Genomic DNA, 22,308 nt, shown 5'->3' with positions numbered 1-22,308 from the left:
TTTTTGGAAGAGCTGGTTGGGTAGCAATATATTGCTACAGATTTTCCTTGCTGTGGAAAGTTTTTATTTGTCCTTCTGCTATGAATGAAAGCTTAGTTGGGTAGATTATTCTTGGTTGGTAGTTATTTGACTTTAGGGTGTGGCATACATCTTTCCAGGCCATCCTTGCTTTTATGGTGTCTGCTGAGAAGTCTGAGGTAATTCTGATTAGGTTACATTTATATGTGATTGTTCTCTTCTCCCTGGCAGTTTTAAAAATTCTTTCTTTAGTGGTATTAAGCTGGCACATATTATAATGTGGCGGTTGAATGACCTGTTCTGGTCTGGTCTATTTGAGGTTCTAAAACCTTCTTGTATCTGTATGGGCCTGTCCTTTTGTATATTCAGGAAGTTCCTTGCTAGGATTCTACTGAATATATTTCCTAATCCATTGGATTCCCTCTCCAGGCCCTCTTGTATACCTATTATTGTGAAATTAGGCTTTCTGAATTAATCCAGTATTTCCTGCAGGGATCTGTCAGACTTCTTAGTTTTGTGATAAATAATTGTGTGCTCTTTCTCTATGGAGTCTAAACTGTCTTCAGCTTCTGATATTCTTTCTTTGGCCTCCTCCATTCTACTTTCAAGGCTTCTTACTTTGGTGTTTATCACCTTTCCTTCTTGTTGCTCTTTCTTAATGGTGGCCAGCTCCTTATTAAGGTTTTCTTTTAAGTCTTGAATAGTTTGCATTACCTTCTGGAGTTTGTTATCAGACTTCTCTTTCCACACCTTAATCTGGGTTCCTATCTTTTCATTAGATTCTTTCTCACTCTGCTGGTGTTCCTTTATCTTTTTGTGGAAGCCATGAAGTCATCTATTAGCTTCTGGTTGGCCTCATCACATTCTCTGATAACTCTATGCAGGGTGTCCAATTTTTCATTCAGCGGGTTTACCAGCCATGCTTTTAATCTATGGAGCATTATCCTCTATGTCATTCTGGGACTTACTGCTCTGTAGCTTGTTTATGTGGAGATGGTGTTGTTTATGTGGAGATGGTTTGTTGATTAGCAATTTTTCTTGTGTTTCTGTGATTAGTTCTACCCATTTGGAGACAAGAACCACACTGGTACAACTGTGGGACAGTCCTTTAGGCCCAGAGCCAACCCGGTGTCATGTAGATGTATAGATCTTAGGGCTTCAAAGTTATATGTAGATGTTTTCCTATTTAGCTCTCTTTTTCTTTGCTTGGAGTGGGATATTGTGACTTCAGGGTTGAGAGTACATATAGTTGTAACTTTTGAGACAATCTGGGTTTGACTGCTAAGTAGTCTGCTCCTTAGAGTTAACATGATGGGCCCCTTGTACTCAAAATAGTCAAATGGAAACAATTTTGTAGTCAAATATAGAACCAGCTGTAAGTTGGATCAGGTATAAACCATTAGGAATCAATGGGCTGGAGCAAATGGAGAAGTGAAGGGTTAGGACTGAAGAGACAGGAATTGAAGTTCAAAAGAGAATATATATATATATATATATATATATATATATACATATATATGTGTGTGTGTGTGTGTGTGTGTGTGTGTGTGTGTGTGTGTGTGTATAATGATAGTAGAGAGGTAAGAACAGCTTAGGGGACGGGTATATGTAGTAAGAGGAGAATAAAGACCTTGTTACCAACTTTAAGAGGTGGGAAAAAATTCAAAGAAATGTTATGTAGGGAGTAGCTTAGAGATCTAGATGAAGATAAGAAAAAGAAGTTATATATAAGTGTATTTGGGAGACTTGCTGATATTAGAAATTGAATATTTAGATATTATTGGAAAGTCACTTAATCTAAGTTAACTCCTGTAATTATTGTTTACACCCATAGAAGGGAGCCTAACTTTGTGTATAGAACTAGACAAGGTAGCTTTGATGGAGTAGTAGTATAATGTGGAGAGAAAGGAGAAGGGGAAAGTTAGAGGAAAATAAAGAAGAAAAAAGAAAGCAGAAAAGTAGAAAAAAACTTACAAATTAGGAAAGTGGAAAGTGGAAGAAAAAAACAAATAATAATGAAAAATAGAATCTTTAAGTGTAATAGCAAATCCTAAATCACAATACACATAAGTAACACATGGAAATAAAAACAAACAACAAACTATCAGATATAAAAACTAACAAAACAAAACAAAAACAAGAATAAAAAACTAAACAATAGGATTTTCGGGTTCTTTGGGGGAGCTTTAGTCTCCCCATAGTCCTCAGTGTCGATTCCTGATAGAACCTTGTATGCCTTGCTGTAATCCACGTTCTTATGGCTTGGTTGGGAGCAGATGGCATTTTGATGGGGCAGGGTGCCTGCTATCTAGAGTCCCACTCTCAGGCCTGATGGCAGGGAGTTTTGAGGGTTTCAGGTTTGTAGACTGCTATCATAGGCCTAGAGATGTGTTCCCAGTCTTTCTCACGTAGCCAGAGGCTCTTTAGGAACATAGCTTACATCCATGTTCTGTTCTGGTGTGATCCCTCCCTTTTGGAAGGGGGCTCAGGTCAGAGGGCTTTGGTATCCCACACAGAATTGCCACCCCCAGGGAGTGTACCCAGATGGATTACTCACAAGGTCTGTAGCTGGTGGTGCACTTGACCACAGAGCTTGTGCTATGGTGGATAAGATGGAGTTGGCAGGTTCTCAGTCAGAGGTCTGGGTGTTGGCAGGTCCAGGTTAGCGGGAAGGTGGCTCTGCTGATTCTGAATGGTCTCCTCTGTGGCAGTGCCCAGCTGGCAGAGTGTAGAGTGATGAATTAGCTGTGGCTGTGGTTTCCTGGGGGCCTTGTGCGGGGCTGACGGGGCCCCTGGGGAACCTGCCAGACCTGCAGGCATAGGCTGACATTGGGGGCTTATCTGGTGGTGCCAATTTCTGGCAATTGTAAGGGTGGTATTGCTAAGTTCTCTCCTTCCCCGTAGCTGCCCTAGAGGAGGGTAGGTGGGTTGGGGTGGGGGCCATTTGCTGACTAGGAGGTCTTCACCAGATTCCCTCCTAACTTTCTGCAGGTGTTGAGCACTTTCTTCAGTTTTTGGGTGCTCCTCTGCTTAAAGTCTGCAGAAAGTCCTGGTGCGTCACAGCACAGCAAGGCATGGCTGCTGCATGATACAGCTGCTCTGCAGGGGTTCCGTTTGCTATTTCTCTTTTCCCTTTCCTAATTTGCCTGCTAGGATAGTCCTCTTATAGTAGAAAAAGTCTTTAGGTAGAGTTTGACTGGAGTGGATCTCTTGAGGTATAGTGTGGCTGTGCCCCTAGATCTTCTTTTGGTCAGAAACACTTAGTGCTCTACATTTTAGAGCACCACCATCTTCCTGGAACCTCAAAATTTAAGATTTCAAAGCAATAGTGTAGTATCAAAAAGAAGCCTTAAATTATTGTGATATTATTCAAGGATATTTGGTAAAGCAGTAAGTCAGACTTCACTAAAGGCTGTCACAACAGATACAGAGCACAGCAATTGAATCAGAATACAAGACAAACAAATTGGAATTCACAACCAAAAAGCAGGTAATGATGAAAAATAAGAAGAAACATCAGGCCTAAGGAGGACATTCTAGATAAATCAACCTAACTCAATTCTCACTGAAGATAACTCAGCATGATCAAACATTACTTTATGGGAACTCGTAATTTGTAAGGAACGCAATCAGATAGCTAAGAAGATATTAGAGGTCAGCAGGAGCATAGCTTTTGCTGAAATTACATTTTATAAGAATATATACAAATAGGCCTAGGAGATAATTCAGCACTTAACTAACAATTAGTTAAGAAAAGAATCCTTGTCAGTAACTCCAGTTAAGAGAATAATGTGACTGAAAAAAGTTCTTAAAAGTCCTCAATAACATCAACCAAATATTTTCAAATGTAGTTAAAAGTATGTTTGACTTTCTTTTGTATTATTTCTTCATATTTTAGAAGGCACACTTATGACCTACTTATTTCTCAGTTCTTTTGACAGCAATTTTTAAATTTAATTTCATTGTAAAGGTGATGTGCAGAGGGGTTACAATTACATAAGCAATGTAATGAGTATATTTCTTATTGAAAAGTGTGACTCTTCCCTCATTTTCTCCCACTTTCCCCTCCCTCTAGACAATCTACCTACCCCTAAGTTGTGTCTTGTGAGTATCGTATTGGTTCACCCTTGTCCTTTGTCTTACCATTTTATTATTCCTCTTCCCTTCTCAATATCAGTTTATAAGACACAGGGTACCAAAATCAAAAACAGTGACAACAAGTAATAAACCAAAGGGAAAAAGAAAAAGAAAAAAGAAATAATTTCACATAATACATTTTTTTAAAACAAAAAACCTCTTGTTTCCATATCTTGGAGTACATTTTGATTAGCATCATTTGATATGGTCATATGTATATAGCTATTGAGCTATTGTGATCCTTTGCTAGGACTATCTAGACATATACTAATTATCACAACTGAGAGAAACCATGGAGCCTATGTTTCTTTGGATCTTGCTTACTTCACTTAATATGACTTTTTTCCAAGTCTTTCCATTTCCTTATGAATGGGACCATGCCATTCTTTCTGATGGAAGCATAGAATTCCATTGTGTATATATAGCACATTTTCTTGATCCATTTATCTATTCAGGGGTATCAGGGTTGGTTCTATATGTTCACTATGGTAAATAATACTGCAATGAACATAGTTGTGCTGGTAGATTTAGTGGGGCCTTGTTTATTATCATTTGGGTAAATGCCCAGAAATGAGATTTCTGGAGCATAGGGGAGCTCTATGTTTAGTCTTTTGAGGAACCTTCATACTGCTTTCCAAAGTGGTTGAACCAGTTTACACTCCCACCAACAGTGTACTAGCATTCCCTTTTGGTTACATTCCTGCCAGAATCAGTTGTTAGTTTTCTTGATAATGGCCGTTTTAACTAGAGTGAGGTGGAATCTGAATGTGGTTTTAGTTTGCATTTCTTTTATGGCCAGCAAAGCTGAGCATTTCTTCATATGTCTATTGACTATTCTTATTTCACCTCCAGAAAAGTCTCTTTTTAACTCTTTAGCCAAGTTATTAATGGAGTAGCCGTTCCTTTGAGGATTTGTTATTAGGAGGCTTAATTTTTTGAGCTATGGGTATATTTTTTTATATGAGGCCTTTGTCTGTTGTGTAGCTAGTGAAGATCTTCTCACAATTGGTGGACTTTCTATTTATCTTGCTAAGTTCTTTCCATGCAGAAGCTCTGCAGTTTAATGCAACCCCATTTATCCAGACTTTCTTTGATTTGTTGTGCCTCTAGATATTTATTTAGGAAGTTTTCTCCTGTGCCAAGGAGCCCTAGCATATCCCCTATCCATTCTCGTAATATTCTCAAGGTATCTGCTCTTATCTCAAGGTCTTTGATCCATTTGGAGTTGATTTTAGTACGCGGTGATATATTACGATCTAGCTTCAGTTTTCTACACATGTACAGTCAATTCTACCAGCATCATTTGTTGAAGAGGCTTTCTTCTATCTAATAAGTTTGCCTCCCTTATCAAAGATTAGGTAGCCATAGGTCTGTGGGATCACTTTTGGGTCTTCAATTCTAGTCTATTGGTCCTCAGGTCTGTTTATGTGCCAGTACCAAGCTGTTTTTATAACTACAGCTTTATAATAGAGTTTGAAGTTTGGTATTGATATTCCTCCAGCAGTGTTCTTCCTGCTAAGGATTGATTTTCTATTCGGGATCTTCTATTATTCATATGAATTTTTAGATTGCTTTTTCTATTTCATTTAAGAATGTTGTTGGGATATTGATGGGTATTGCATTGAATTTGTAAATAGCTTTTGGCAGTATTTCCATTTTGACAGTGGTCCAATCCAGGAGCATAGGAGGTTTTTCCACTTCCTTAAATACACTTTAATTTCCTTTTTCAGTTTTAATTCCTACGTATTTTTCTGAGGCTATTACAAATGGAGTTGCTTTTCTGATTTCAGCCTTGCTTTTTTCATTGTTGACATACAGAAATACTACTGGTTTTTGTGTATTAATTTTATATTCTGATACTTTGACAAAGTTTCAGATTAGCTTAAGTAATTTGGGAGAGGAGTCTATAGGGTTCTTTAAATACAAGATCATCTCATCTTCAAAGAGGGAGAGTTTTACTTCTTCGTTCCCTATTTGGATCCCCTTATGTTTGTTTCTTGCATTATTGTGCTGGCTAGGATTTCCAATACTATATTGAAGAGGAGTGGAGAGAGTGGACATCCTTCTCTCATTCTTGATTTTAGAGGAAATGGTTTTAACTTTTCACCATTAAGTAGACTGCTAGCTATAAGTTTGTCATATACAACCTTTATTATATTGAGTAATTTTCCTTGGATTCCTAGATTCTCCAGAGCTTTCATCATAAAGGGGTATTGAATCTTGTCAATTGCTTTTTCCACATCTATTTAGAAGATCAGAGTTGTTTTCCCTGGTACTATTTATGTGTTGACTTACATTAATTGACGAATATATTGAATCAGTTTTGCATTGTTGAAATTTGGTCATAATGTATGAGTTCTTTGATTAGTTCTTGATGTGGGCTGGTGAGAATTTTATTGAGAAGATTTGCATTGATATTCATTAAAGAAAAAGTCCATATTTCTTTTCTTTGATGGGTCCCTATCTAGTTTTAGGATGAGGATGGCACTTGGCTCATTGAATGAGTTTGGTGGTGATCTTTCACTTTCAATTTCATTGAAGAGTTTGAGGAATATTGGATTGAGTTCTCCTTTGAAGGCCTTACAGAATTCAACTGTCAATCCATGTGGTCCTGGGCTTTTCTTGACTGGGAAGTTTTTTATTACCAGTTTTATTTCAATACTTGATAGTTGGTTTAAATCTTGGTTCATTTTGGCTATATCAATATTTGCTAGAGATTTTTTTCCATTTATTCCAGACTCAAATTTGCTAGTTTAAATGTTTGCAAAATATTTGTTTCTATCTTAATGTTCCTACTTTCATCTCGGATTTTATTTGGGTGTATTCTCTTTTGTTTTTATTCTTTTTTAAGAATCTGTCAGCTTTATTAGCTTTTCCATCATTTTGTTGAACATTGATGTGGTTTTTTGGACTCTAATATATTTAATTCTGATTTAATTTTAATAATTTGTTTCTGTCTACTGGATTGGGTTTTTGCTTGTTGCTCTTTTTCAAAGACCTTAAAGTGCATCATTAAATTGTTGATTTGAGATTTCTCCAATTTGCTGATGTAGGAACACAGACATAAATTTTCCTCTAAGGACTAGCTTTGCTGTGTCCCAGAGGAGTGTCTATTTTGTGTGCTCATTTTTGTTAATTCCATAAATGTTTGAATTTCTCTTCTGATCTCATGAATGATCCACTGGTGATTCAACACTATGTTGTTCAATATCCATAAGTAACAGAATTTTCTATGGTGGCTTTTGATGTTGAGGTCTAATGTTGTCCATTATATTCTGTATAGGGAATAACCTCAATATTTCTGAATGTGTCCAGATTTTCCTTGTGACCTAAAATGTAGTCTATTTTGGAGAATGTTCAATGTGCTGCCAAGAAGAACTTACATTATGATGCTGCTGAGTGAAATATTCTGTGGATATCTGTTAAGTCTAGTTGGTCTATGCAATTGTTTATTTCTGAGGTATCCCTGTTGAGTTGTTCTATCTAGAGGTGAGAGTGGTATGTTAAAGTCACCAAAAACCAATGTATTTGATCTATGTTTCATTTTAGAGTAAGTTGTTTGTTTGATGAATTTTGGTGGTTTGACATTTGGTGTACAGATATTTAGAATTGTTACAGCCTCCTGTAGGAGATATCCCTTTTTAGTATGTAATGTCCTTCTTTATCTCTTCTAATTTTACTTTGAAGTAAATTTTATCTGATATTAGGATGGCAACTCCAGCGTGCTTATGGTGGCAGCTTGATGATAGATTTTTTTTCCAGCCTTTCACTTTCAGAATTTGTTTTTGTGGACAAGGTGTATCTCTTGAAAATAGCAAATAGGTGGATCTTGCCTTTTGATTAAACTAGTCAATCTATGACATTTAGAGAGCTAAGTCCATTGAGTTATCTTCATTGAACCAATCTCTCATGAGCTTTAAAGCCACCTGGACAGTCAAAATAAATACAGGTACAGTCTACCTCAATGACAAACAAGTAGGGATCAATGGACTAAAGAAAATGAAGGAGTGAAGGACCAGAAATAAATTAAAACAGTTGAGATGAAATTAGAAGAAAGATTAAGACATATAAAGAAAAATAGGAGGAGAAAATAAGAGTAGAAGTGTAGAAAAGGAAAGGAACAGAAGGAAGAAAACTAAGACCTAAATTCAAAGAAAGAAAGACAAAATAAGAAAACATTTTAAAAGAATGAACAAAATAAAATATTTTTTAAAATTATAGATGTATAAAGTAATAATACTGAAATTAAAAATACTATGAGAAATAGAAAACTGAGTAATCAAAATATAGCATGAATTAGGTATGCACACAATTAGGAAGGAAGCCTTGTAATCAACATAGGCTGTGAATGTAGTTATAAACAGAACAGCCATGAGGATGCAAAAAATGAGAAAAGGAAAATAAGACAAAAAATAAATAAAAGATATAGAAAAAAAAGAAAATTAAACAGAAAAAAAACTCTCAATTTATTTTGGGGGATCTTGTATCTCCCTCTTGTTTGCTATCTAGTCTCTTAATAGAGCCTTAGATTTCCTTGCAGTGGCCACTTTTCCTTGTGGCTTAATTGGTTTCTCAAATCTGTTTGAGTGGGAAGAAAAGTTCTACCTTACAGACTTGGAGTCTTTGTGTCCCTCTTCCCAGACTAATTTAATGGGAGGAGGTGATCTGCTTTGTGTGTAAAGCAGAAAGGAGGTGGCTGGTTTATTTAGGGTGGAGTCTCTGCAAGTAAGATTGAGTGTGGGTGGAATTGTCCTGTATCTAAAATCAGTGGCTTTTCACAGAGAGGCTAGCTCCTGAGGTTGTCTGTGGCTTTTCCCAGAGGTGCTATCTTCTGAGACCTTCTTTGACCCAGGCTGGTGCCACTGTAGGCTTTTATGGCCTATTTAGGTTTTTTTTTTTTTTCTTTTTGCTTTCTAGTGATAATATATAGACTTTGGCCTTTTAATTCCTGCAGCCAGCTAAGCTGCAGGTTTAGCTGCTGTATAACTGGAATGCCTTTGTTGGCTGCAGAGAGGTGGGGCTGCCTCTGGCTGTGTCTACACTGGTAATGTGGTCCCTCCCTGAAAGGAGCTTCTTTTCCTGGTCAGGGTGACCTTCCCCTGGGTAGAACTGACAATCACTGCTCAGATTCCTTTTCCCTGTTGAAAGATGGCACAGCAGTTGCTGCTTCTCTGGCCCTACTTTCTTGCTAGCTGCTCTGGCAGGCTCTATGGCAGTATCAAAGGTGGTGTTCTCAACTGGGGGGGGGGGGGGGGGGGGGAGGGCTGCCTTCCAGAAGCTGTTCTGTAAGAAAGAGTGAGGATGACTTTTGTGGGGTACTTATACTTTCACTTGGTTTTTCAGATGGACTGTGATCTGAATTGGTCTGTGGCCAGGAAGATGTGGATCTTCACTCCTAGTCATCCAATTGATGTGAATGAAAAGCCATGCGCACTCTGCCTCTGGTGACTTTGGCACCACCACAGCTGCTGCCACCAATGTATGTTCAAATCTTTTCTTAAGCAGGTTGCCTGACTTTTCCTCTCTGGCCAAAGCCTCTGCACTATTACAGCTCACTTGGTATGTCTCTCTAGCTGTGGACTTTTCACTGAGATGCTAAAACTGGTTTCTTGGAGAGATCTCAGTTAGATCCCAGCTGCACATCTGCCATCTTCCTCACAGCAATTTATTTTTAATCCAACATTAATAATTTTCAGGACTGGAACTACACAGTGCCAGAGCATTTGCCTAGTGCACTCAAAATCCAAAGACTGAAGCCTCAGGTTTCATCCTTTCTATAAATAAATAATAACTCATTTATGAAATCATAAGCCTTTAAGATGGATAGATAGATAGATAGATAGATAGATAGATAAGATAGATAGATAGATAGATAGATAGATAGATAGATAGATAGATAGATAGATAGATAGATAGATAGATAGATAGATATTCAGTTATTTGGTCTTTCACTGTTGATTGTTTTGAGGGTTTTTTCCTTGTATATTGTACATATTAATCTTTTATCCATTGAATCATTGTGAAAAATTTCCCTTATTCTGTGGATTGTCTGATGGTTCCAATGATTGTTTCTTTTGCTATGAAAAATCTTTTTGATAATTTGATGTAATGTAATCAATTCTTGTTTCTTGTCAACTAGAAATATTTAGAAAATAATTACCTGTACTTTTATCTTCAAGAGTTTTTCTGTAGTAGTGTCAGAGTTTCAGATCTTACATTTAGATCCCTAATTCATTTGGTGTTTTTTTTTGTACAGTGTGAGAGATAGGGGTCTAGTTTCAATGTCCTGCATTTAGAAAACCATCTGTATGATCTTTAGAAAATCATGTTGTATAATCTTCTTAATATGTCATTGTATTTTGTCTCCAAATATTTTGCTGAGAATTTTTTACTGTACTTCAACAGACAGAATGGTCAATAATTCTTTTTTTTTTTTTCAGTATAGTTTTAGGATGAGTGTGATTTTTCTTTATAAGAAGAGTTTGGTAGCATTATTTTCTTTACTATCTCATGGAAAAGTTTTAAGAGTATGGGATTAAAATTTGACAGTAAGTCTTTTAGGTCTTTGGCTTTTCTTTATTGAGAGACTATTGTTGCTTCTCATTGTTTTATACATTACATGTACAATTGTATTGCTTCTTATATGTCTGTTGTTTATTTCTCCTTTTTTCAGCTTTAGTAGGTCAAATTGAAAGACCCCCGACGGCGTGGGGTGTCCTTCAATCTGACGAGACCCTTCCCCAAGGAACAACGAGACCACTTGTGCGGATGCAAACAGCAAGAGGTTTATTCGGGCAAGCCCTCGGCTCCCAGGTGCACTCAACCTCGAGATCCACAAGGTTCGGGTTGAGTGTCTGAGAACCAGTTACACGGGTACCCGGGGCGACAAAGTCTATCGGGAGACTTGCGCGCCTTGATGCATGAAAGCATCCTCTTTTATGGGCAGCAGAAGCAAGGTTACAGAAGCGAGATGCATGGTTACAGGGTATTGATTGGTTATTTTTGAATTACGCTTAAGGTAGGGATTGGTCAGGTTAAATCGCCCGGACGGGGTAGGCGAGGCCGGGAGGGGGGGCTGACGTGTCAGTACTTGCCCTGACATGTCTGTGCTGGTCGCTATGCACCGATACTGTTTGTTCCCTAGTTTTGACAAGTGATTTATCACATCCTGCCTCACCCTAGTATTAGGGCTAAGTTTTACAGGAAGGAATGGTTTGGTCGGCTATTTTACCGGAATGCCTGGTTTTAAGGCATGTACTAGGGTCATGCTAGGGTCTGCAGGCGGTGACTCAGAGGCCCGAGGTTTCGTTTCCTGGTTAGCGGCCTGCACGTATCCTGCCCCTATCTCCAGGGAGGGGAAGGGTCAGTGCTAGTGCAAGCAAGTTTACAGAAGCAAAACCAGCAGTTAGCAATTGTAAAATGTAACTCTAATTTTTAATCTTTCAAAATGTATTTGCCAATTTTTTCTAGTTTTTTCTGCTTATATGAATATAAGTTTTCAAAGTATTTCCTTGTGTCCTCTTGATCTCATTGTATTCATTTCAATGTTGTCCTTTTCCCTCTCCTCCTCTTCCTCTGGCTTCTTCTTTTCCCTCCCTCCCTCCTTTCTTTCTTTCCACAATAGCCAAACTATGGAAACATTCAATATGCCACTAAAAAGATAAAGAAAATTTGGTTAATATGTATCATAGACTATTACTCAGTCAAGATATACAAATAAAATGATGTCATTTGCAGGAAAAAGGATGGAAACAGGGTTCATGTTGAGTGAGATAAGCCAAACTCAAAAAGCCAACTATCACATGTTATTGCTCACATGTGGATGTAGATATATACATATGCATACTTATATAATATGGATATAACTATGAGACTGAAGGAATAATAGACAAAGAGAATGAGAATAATAGAGGGAGAATCATGCTGAAATGCATTGTTTCTATTTGTATAGATAGTATAAGAAAACTCGCTGAAAGCTATTGAACACTAGAAGTTTGGAGCATGGAGAAAAAGAACAATAGATGAGGTTAATCTGACTAAATTAGCATAAAGAATATGTGGATTACCATGGTAAAATCTCTTCACACAACTAACATACACAGAAAAAATGCATAAGATATTTTTTCAGATGGTATAGGGAGATCCAGTGAAGAATGTAAGTATGGCATATAAAGTTTTATGCCTGTCTGAAAATGGAACAATGAAATCTATTTGAATTGTTTAAGTAGGAGGAATAAGGAAAAGTGAGAGAGGGTTTTAAATTGACCAGGATACATTGTATATATACTTGGAAATGTCACATTGAAATCCTCCTTGAATAAATAAGTTAATAAAATTTGTTTAAAAGAAAGAGCTAATACAAGTGAGGGAGGAAGGTATTGCAAAGTTCTCATAGATAGTACAGACAAGAAAGTACTGCTAGCATCCAGGGCTGCCCTGAGGACCTAAGCAACCAGAGCAAGGCACTTAAAAAGATGTGGAATTCCCTCAGGCTAGCCAGACCTTGACATTTGCTTTACTCCCTGGGGCTTTTTCCTTGTGAAGTGTGGTGTTGCTTTAGGCAACTCTGCACTCAAAGACTTGGCAATCCCAAGGAAGTCCGATAAAATAAAATAGCAGCATCTCACACATCCCCAATCTACCCCAGGTATCAAAGTAATGAAGTATCATGTTTACTCATCATGCCACACCTCCCTGAGGTCCTTCCTTCAAAAGCAAAGGAAGAGAATTGGTTGAAAGTAATAATCATCATATTCAAGCTATTTTAAAAAAAATCTGTTACAATGACTTTACATAAATCAACTACAAAAACTATCTACAATTCTGTACTGAAGCTCTAACTTAATTCACAAAGAACAGATAAAGCCTTTAAGCCAGATGCACCTTCACATAAAATTTTCCTATACCTATTTAGAGACTGTTCATTGAGCTGGTTTTAAGATATGAACTTAACTCATTTTGTATTCCAGTTCACTCCAAACCTACACAAGACATACCTAGAATTTTACCTTCCTATATCTATCTGCAAAAGCCTCAAATTTCATTTTTTTACTCTAGAGCTATTAGTTATTCCACAAGCATGTGAAAGGATGAAGCAGGACAAAAGTATATTTAACATCACTGCAAAGATCAGCCTTCATATTTGTCACAAATCATATCAACCTCCTCTCCATTTTGAATAAAGTATTAAATATTTTTTCTAATAGGAAAGACTTGCAGTTAACTATAAAAATTGAATTTCAATTCTGATAGCACCACCTGCAGAGTGTTATGAAATATACAACTCAGAAAACCATGCAAGTACAGTATTTAGCTTCCAGAGGACAGGATCTCCTATGCTATGTTTTGTTAGTGCCCTACCTTCACAAACTATACTAATCTTCTGTAAAGATATATTCCAAAAAATTCCTAGGGCTTTCAAGATTTCAACTGTATTCAAAACCAGGAAGACTAAGAGCTGAACTCAAAAATGCAAAAATGAATGTTAAGGTAGTGAAAATAAATTTCTGCTTATCCACTTATATTTCAAGGTATCCTCTAAAGGTTAACAGAATGATTTATACATCATTGTGAAATAAAAATCAAGGCCCTCAAGGGGACAAGGATCATAGATTCTCACACTCTTAGTCTATAATGTTACCCATCCTCCCTTGTCAGCAATATAGGGAAAATACCTGCTCCTCATCTGCTCTTTTATTACAAAGAAAAAATTCTTATCAGATCTGGGATTGTGTCTTGATTTCTACAGGGACAAACTGGTTATTGATCCAAATCTTGTATGGAAATCTTATATTAAAATCTCTTCAAACTATAAAGAAAATAAAATCTCTAAAATGCTATTTATGATTAGTAGCAAATTACCAGAACTAAGACCATCTCTGCAACCAGTGCTGTCCCTTTGCCTTCATCCCTTTTCCTAACTACAACTTTTGCCTAAGACATTATGTCAACATCTCAGTTGTTATTTCTATAATCACTGAGAATGAAGTTCTCTTGTGTCTAATATGATAAACATTGAGCAACAGAGAAAATGTTTAAGCCTATAATAAAATGAAGATTTTTTTTCCTTTTTTTCTAATTTTTGCAATTTTACTAACTCAAATGGTTTTGTTGTTGTTGTTAAAAGAGTGTTGATTGCTCTCCATAGTACACTAAAAATGACTTCCTACACCTTTAACTGTTAATTAGCTCAAGCTTTCAGTTCAGAAACTACATCTTGGTGCAGTATGACCTCACTGGTATGACATTTGGGCAATTATCTTTGAGATAATGAGCCTTTTCATCCAGAACAGAACAACAACCTCTCACTTGGATTGTGAAAGATCAGAACCAATCTGCTGCACACCAGGGTGCCTACAATCCCCTTTGTAACATACCTTATTTTCAAGCTAACCTTTCACATTCTGAAATAATTAAGGTGTTTTCAGATTAAAAATTAATGAATTCACTTTAGCATGATTGGGGGGGGATAGCAGGCATAAAATATCATACAAACAATATTTTGGATTCAAATGCCACAGCTTAATGGAACTGCACCACAAAGTTTTCTTTCCTCTTATAGCCTAATCAGATGCTATTTGGAAAATTTAAGCCACAGAAAAGGTTCAGTGATATAATGCAGTGAATGATATTTAGTTCATATTTTGACAAATTCTGACTTGATTCAAAAATTAATATAGAGAGTCACCCAGTTTCTCCTGTGGTTGTAGTATTAAGGTTCCTAACCTTACTGTGAATGCCTATTATTGTTTCTATTTTACTTTCCTCTCTTGGAATTATGTAAACAATAACAAGCCTGAGGGCTAATTAGCAATGAAGATCTTATTCTTAAGAATGAGAGAAATGTAAAATAAACTCTCATATCAACTTTTCAACTCATTGAATATTAGGAGATGATAGTAAAAGTAAAGGAGGGAAAATGATAGGTCAAATAAAGAGAAATATGGGTGTTTTTGGTGAACAAGTGAAAGTTTTTATAAAATTTAGTTGCCACCCAAATCCTTTTATACTTCTTCTTTAGTAATTCTTAGGGAAATGGTCAACCTTCATGGCACTGGAGCAGTAGGAAGATAGAGAGTAATTAATTTAGTGTGCAGATGGATTATAATGAGATTGAGTTTGTCTGGGAGTCTCTGTGTCAGCTCTCTTAGATCCAACCTGATCTCATCTAGTGCACAAAAAGGGACCTCTGACTACAGGCTTTCTATCCTCAAAGATAAATAACATTAAGTTAGGGTGAAAATTCAGCTGGGCCCCTAAGGCAATATAAGATTAAGTCAGGGTAACAATAGGAGAGAAAAGATTCCTTTTCTCATCCATGGTTAGGTTCATATGTGAGACTCATATCACAACACAGATTACAAAGAAAAAGAATTGCCAATGTATTTAATATGTTTTGTCTGATATGAGAGCATTACTAACAATAAAGATCCAAAGAAACAGAGAAATCTGTGTATTTGCACTAAGGTTTAGAACTCATAACCTCAAGCTTGATAAGCAGGTACACTACCACTTGAGCCCCCCCACCTAGTTGTATTCCTTTTAAATCTGCTAAACTGAAATGCAGTAGGGAGACCCCTACTCAGACAGGCAAGCCTGCCTAAACAACAAAGTTGTTTAACAAAAAGTAACTTTATTGAGAGAGTTCCTACACTGACCAGCCAGGGCCACAGCACAGGCTTGGCAGCTGATACTGCAACCCCCAGAGGCGGACATACTAGGGTTTTTTTTTGTTATTGTTGTTGTTGTTTTATTATTGTGAAAATACCATACAGAGGGGTTATAATCACCTGGGCAAGGTAATGAGTATATTTCTTATCAAGCATTGTTGCCTCCTCCTTTTTTTCCCCTTGCCATCCCTTCTCATCTGCCCCACCCTCCGCCCCTCCCCCCACCCTGGCCAAAGTTGTAAAATCCTAAAGGCAAAATCTATGTGATCAAGTCTGGTCATACACAGATGGCCAATGGGATTGTAACACATGCAAAGGATTGTACAGTCATACCAGATCACACACAGTTGGCCAATGAGGTTACAGTTTGTCTGTAATGGCTGTTTAAACCAGCCTCACTTTGGTTTAAAATGGTATGCAATAAGGTACGGGGTGGGGGCGGCCTTTTGGTGTGCAAATGGCAGAGTTTACTCTAAGCACGTGGTGGTGTCACCAGTTTGAGCCAGATTACAATGTATCTGTTTTATGGGTCAGTCTTTAACTGAACAATCAAGGGTGGGTTAGGTTGTTAAGGGGAGGGGGACCAGATGCATTTTTTTCATTCCAGGAAGTGGGCTTCTTGGAGGCAAGATGTAGCCCTGTGATTAAGGTTGTTTTTCTAGTTTGAACCTTGTTTAAAAGTTCTTAGTAAGCACCCTTAAAGGTCAGTCAAAAATGAAGTCTTTGCCTAAAACAGGGCCTACTTCATAACATAAACAGAGATAAATTCCTTAATTAATAAAAGTGATTAGGTTGGTTTTCAGGGAACATACTTAAGGAAAGAGAGACTGAAGTGGCTTTTCAAAAAAAGACAAACTCAGAAGAAGCTTACTCTATCACTACTATAACCCATTAATGATATTTTTGATATCACAAGCTAAAATCCTCTTCAGAGCAGAAAAACCTGATAGCCCCCAAAACAAATAACAGAAGCATGCATCCTATGAAGAAGCATGGAAACTATCTCCACCTGCACACAAAAAAAATCTAAAACGCTTCCTCTGCCATCTAATCAATTATCCTCTCCCTCTCTCTCCTATAAATTCTCCCAAACCCAACAACTGGGGAGAGGGGTTGTAGTAATATTGAGACAGGGTATTTGGAGGAAAATGAAGCCTGGCAAAAACAACTCAGAAATATGGTATTCAGAACCATAGAAGTGCCAAGTTTGCTTCAGAGAGAGACAACAGGATGTATTTCTTCCTGATGGAATCATTTCTCACCCCAAGAATTAACACTTGTCTCACAGGATGTATGCCTTCCTAAGAAAAATGCTTCCTAAAACTTAGGCAACCTCTTACCAAAATGCACATAGCAGGGCATCTTCTTTATCTCAAGGATAAGGATCTGTTTTATGGTAGAATGCATTCTTACCTGGAAAGAGTGCCCAGAAACTCAGAACATAATAGTGGGAGTGATTAGAGCAAAGATAAAACAACTAGTTTTGCTTAACTTTAAAGCCAGACCTCCTCCCTTTACTATATAAAAGACCCTAAAAGCCAAGGAGCTGTGTGTGTCTGTCTTTCTCTCCTTCTCCTGAGCATCCACACTATGTTAGAGTGTACCCCTGCCTTTCTGTTTGTCTGTCTCATTTTTGTCTTCTCTACTTGCCTGCTTGTTTACTTACTTACTCAATAAAGCTCTGCCAAGTTTTTTTTTTTACCATTGTGATGTCCAAAAATTCTTATTCTGTGATCAAAGTCAACGACCCTAAGTGAAGAGTCAATACTTTTAAAGGAAAATTTCACTAACTCTCACCTGCATCTGGTGACAATACATCTATCTTCTCAACAATCATCTGTCAATAAAAAGCTTTTAATTTTTGCAAAAACCTAATGCTGATACTATAGTACAAGGGCCAGTGAGCCCTTGTTGGGTATCCCAGACTATCACGGAGCAAAAGAAGTATAATCAAATAGCAACAAACCAAGAGGGGCTGAAATGACCCAACACTGGGCTGACTCAATAAGGAAGAACATCAAGAAAACTTGGTGCTAGCAATGCTATCATCATTCCCTTTGTCTTACTTGAGTTTCTTTTGGTTCTGAGGAACAGAAATCTAGCAAAGTAACTGAATCATAAAGGAGGAATTGTGTACAAGATAATGTAACCAAATGTCAAATAACTGTATAAAAAACAAAACTATATTAAAAAACAAAGAATCCCATTTTTCTTCTTTCTACAAGGTAATTGTTTCTCTAAGAGTAAATCTAGAGATTTACTGCACTACATCGACTTGCTGTCCACTGATAATCTACTTTGCTCTTGCAAATGAGTAGGATGACATAAATATTAAAGATGTTGCTGGGGTACATAGCTGTAGACAGAAAGGTAGGCATTAATTCTGAGAATAAATATTTTACTTAAGCCATCATTTATCACAACAGATATTCCACATGCCTGTTCATATCCCACTGTCCAGGACTAATTTTAGCAAAATTCTGGCCCTCAACCCTAGTAAAATTCAGAATGACTGAGAATTCAGTTGTACCCATAATCAAATCAATGACAAATGACATGTGATTGTCCCAAAAAGGTACTCTTTTTTTTATTGTGAAAATACTGTACAGAGCGACTTGTACATCTCATTGTTGCAATGGGTCCACATGTATCCCTATTTAAACGATTTGTTTTTCCCCTTCCCCTCCACAAATTATACCGACATGAAATACAATGAAAGCAGGGGTTATACTGTGGGGGAGGGACATACAAAGCAACAAAGAAATAATCTTATAAATGTGTTAGAAACAATTGCATGAAAGAAAAAAAAAACGAGATGTACAAGTGGTTATGTCAAAAACGAACTTCACAACTTTGGTGCGGGGAGGGGGAGAGAAGCGGAGAGGATTGCGTGGGGGGGGGGGAGGTTGGGAAGGGATAGGAAGGGGAAACAAAGAAGGAGGCTACAATGCTTGATAAGAAATGTACTCATTATCTTGTCCATGTAACTGTAACCCTTCTGTACAGTATTTTCACAATTAAAAAAAAAAAGAATTAAAAAAAAGAAAAAAAAATTTGAATACATATCTTAGGGTTCATTTCCCTAATATCACCTTATCTGACCTCCAAAAAGGTACTCTTTAATCTACCCTTAAAAGCTTTTTTTCCTAACTAATATTAGAAAAATTTACAGCCTTAATTTTTACCATTGATGAGCCTTATATCTCCTAAGGAAGGAAATTAGAAAGAATGAATGAAGAGAATATTTTTGCCCTCCACATGCAATAAGAAAAATTGCTATCAGTCTTCTAGATAAAGTGAAGAATTAGAATCAAATTAGGCTCGATAAGGGTAATGCATCTCAAGAGTCACATCCAGAAATCTGGCTGACTAAGGCACATAAAACTCATATAATTCTTTTGCCCTTTAAAGAAAACCTGTCACTGACATCCACTAATTTAATAAAAGGTTTTTGCTCACATTAGAAGTTATTTATATGCTTATTTTACATGTGGCAGTAAAGTACATGTGCACTATGAAATAATCAGAAAATGTTAATAGATGATTAACCATTACATTTTAAAAATGCACTAGAAATAGATACTTCACACTGTTTCATTTCTAACAATAAATTCTTGCTCGTGGCTATTATTTTGAAAGACATTGAGTTGAACCTTGCAAACTATAACCTGGTAGTTAAGGTACTTTTCCTTTGAAGAGGCTAAAAGTATGGGAATTAAATGCTTTACTTGCTTGAAGCAAGACAGTAAAGAATAGAAAAACATTAAAGTATAAAAAATATCAAGATCTGTGGCTGAAAGCTGTGCACTATCATGCACTATGTATTTTTTAGATGATACCAGGTTTTTGGAACAAGGCAGCTTTAGGTTTTATAGAATACAATTGAATCTATACAATTTTAACTGCAATATTTCTACCAGGGGTAATATTATTCCTGCTTCCCTTTCTACATCTCTTTAAACCTCTTCTGCAGAATTCCAAATGGAATTCAATGTTTGAAATTGTTTACACTTGTGAACAACACCAAAACTTAGACCCCATGCTTATGGGGTCTAAGTTCACAGAACTTAGACAATAAAGCTAATTTCTTTGGTTAATGACTAAAAGCACTATACTTAGGTTTCCTAGCCTAGTACAATGCTCACTAGGAGTTTGAGAAGATGTTAGTATTTTGAATAAGCCATAAAAGACACCTTCCAATTTCTTCAACCTTTAATTGAGACATTTTAGCACAATCACAGGCTTCTGCCTGAAATGCATGTCTTGATTCTGCCTGCTTCTCTCTCCCCACTGTCTCCACCCTAATCCAGATTTCTATAATTTTTACCCAGTCTTATTACAATGGCCCCATCTTAGGTCACCTTGCTGTCCTTGTTTCTCATGTCTTCTAGAGGCTGGAATGATGCTCTAGCCTGTTTGACTTTTGTGTGTGATGGGGTGGGGGGGATGAGGGGTCAGTCGTGGGACCTGAACTCTGGGCCTGGACACTGTCCCTCAGATCTTCAGTTCAAGACTAGCACTTTACCACTTGAGCCACAGTGCCACTTCTGGCTTTTTCTCCTTATGTGCTCCTGAGGACCCAGGGCCTCATGCATGTAAGGTAAGCACTCTACCACTAAGCCACCTTCCCAGTCCTGCTGTTTGACTTTTTATTGACTTCTTTTTTGCAGCTGAGGAGTGAACTAAAGACCTTGACTTACCAGGCAAGTGCTCTTCCACTAAGACAAACCTCAACCCTTGACTTTCTAATACATAGAAAATAGTTTACTAGTTAAATTGGGTGTTTTTCCAACTTACTTACTTGCTTACTGCCTTAAAAAAATTAATCAGAACAATGCATATTTATGTTCTTTTGTGATTTGGAAAAGTTCAACAAGTGCTCTATGGTAGAGAAACTCCTCCTCAGGTGAATGCTACCTGACTGATCCTTATTGGTCTAATATTCTCATAATACATTGGGATTTCACACAGACACATCATGCAGATTGGTTCATATGGAACACTGTATTGACATTTTATTTTTCTTATTGAGCCAGAAAATCTATGCCAGAAAGAGATCTCTGTATTTCATTGAGTGTGATATTAGAAAAAAAATGCACTGCTTAAAATACAAGTGGCAAACATGGATTACAGTTATCATATACTTAATAATAGCTATTAAGTAATGTAAATATTGAAAATTTAAACATCTATACCTGAAATCTCTTTTCTTTTGAAAATTGCTTTTAAGCTTTTTAAAATATTCTTTAGGTTTTACAATTTGGATCTTGAAATTTTTAAGACTCCTAAAATGTATGTGTTAAAAGTTTTGCCACCAGTTTATGGCATTACTAAGAGGCAGAAGACATTTTGGAGAAGAAGCCTGGAAGAGGAAATTAGATCACTAGGAGTATGTCTTTGGAGGGAATATTGGGACACTGGTTCTCCTCTCTCATTCTCTGCTTCTCAGTAACCATCAAGTGAGCAGATTTGCTCTTCAGACCATGCAGTCCTGACCATGATATTGGTTCACTGCAGGCTCCAAACAGAACCAATCAATCATGGATTGAAACCTCTGACATTTTTTACCAAAGTAACATTTTCTTCATGTAAATTGGTTTTCCTTTTGTCACAGGGATATACATTTGATTAACATATGGGACATTCAGTATTTAAGCTTTCCTTTATCAACATGTTATTCTCATAGTTTCAAGAAAGGGTTATAATTTTTCTATATTTTTAACTAATCAAATAAGTACTTAATTTATGTGACTTGCCACCTGCAGTCATATCATTACCAAATCGAAAAGGCAGGAAAATAAATCATTAATATGCATTGATGCTTTCCTTAAGCAATCGAGAAGGGATATTAAAACAGGAACTCTTTCCAGATCTCCACCGTTGCAAAGCTAAAAAAAATTCAAATTGAAATTCAGCTATTTAACCTTCATAAATGAAGTAACCTGCATTGCTAACATTAAACATTTGATTTAATTTACTTGCACAGGTAGCTTACTGAGGAGGCATTTAACCTTAAAGTTAATGATATCAGATCTATTCCACAGTGTATGTGCCTCCAATTGCTTTCTACAGCACTGCACAAACTAATATTAAGTTCTCATTTTAGTAATATTTGTGGGCAGAAGGGAGACATTATCCTCAATTATACCTGTATAACATCTTTGCCAACTTTGGACACCTTCGACATAAGAGTAGTATGCAAAGAATTTGGGACAATACAGAACTCACTTCATAGCTGATAACCTCTGATGCTAGCTTCAAGGAGAAACCTCATAGAATCCAGTATCTGCTTTTAATTATGTCTGCACAAAACAGGCCACAATTCCTTTGATAGTTTCACCTTGACCAACTTACAATGAGACATTTGTGAATTTTTAAAGAGAAGGATTAATAAAAAATATTACAAAACAGTTTTGAAGAATTATCCTTACCTCAGAAGGGCAAGCCTTTTCTGTGATTAAGAAGCTCAGAAGTCTGTCAGGCT

The sequence above is a fragment of the Dipodomys spectabilis genome, unplaced genomic scaffold, assembly GCF_019054845.1.
Source record: "Dipodomys spectabilis isolate Male_0828 unplaced genomic scaffold, ASM1905484v1 ptg000436l, whole genome shotgun sequence".
In the NCBI taxonomy this organism is placed as follows: domain Eukaryota; kingdom Metazoa; phylum Chordata; class Mammalia; order Rodentia; family Heteromyidae; genus Dipodomys; species Dipodomys spectabilis.
This window is presented reverse-complemented; position numbering follows the sequence as displayed.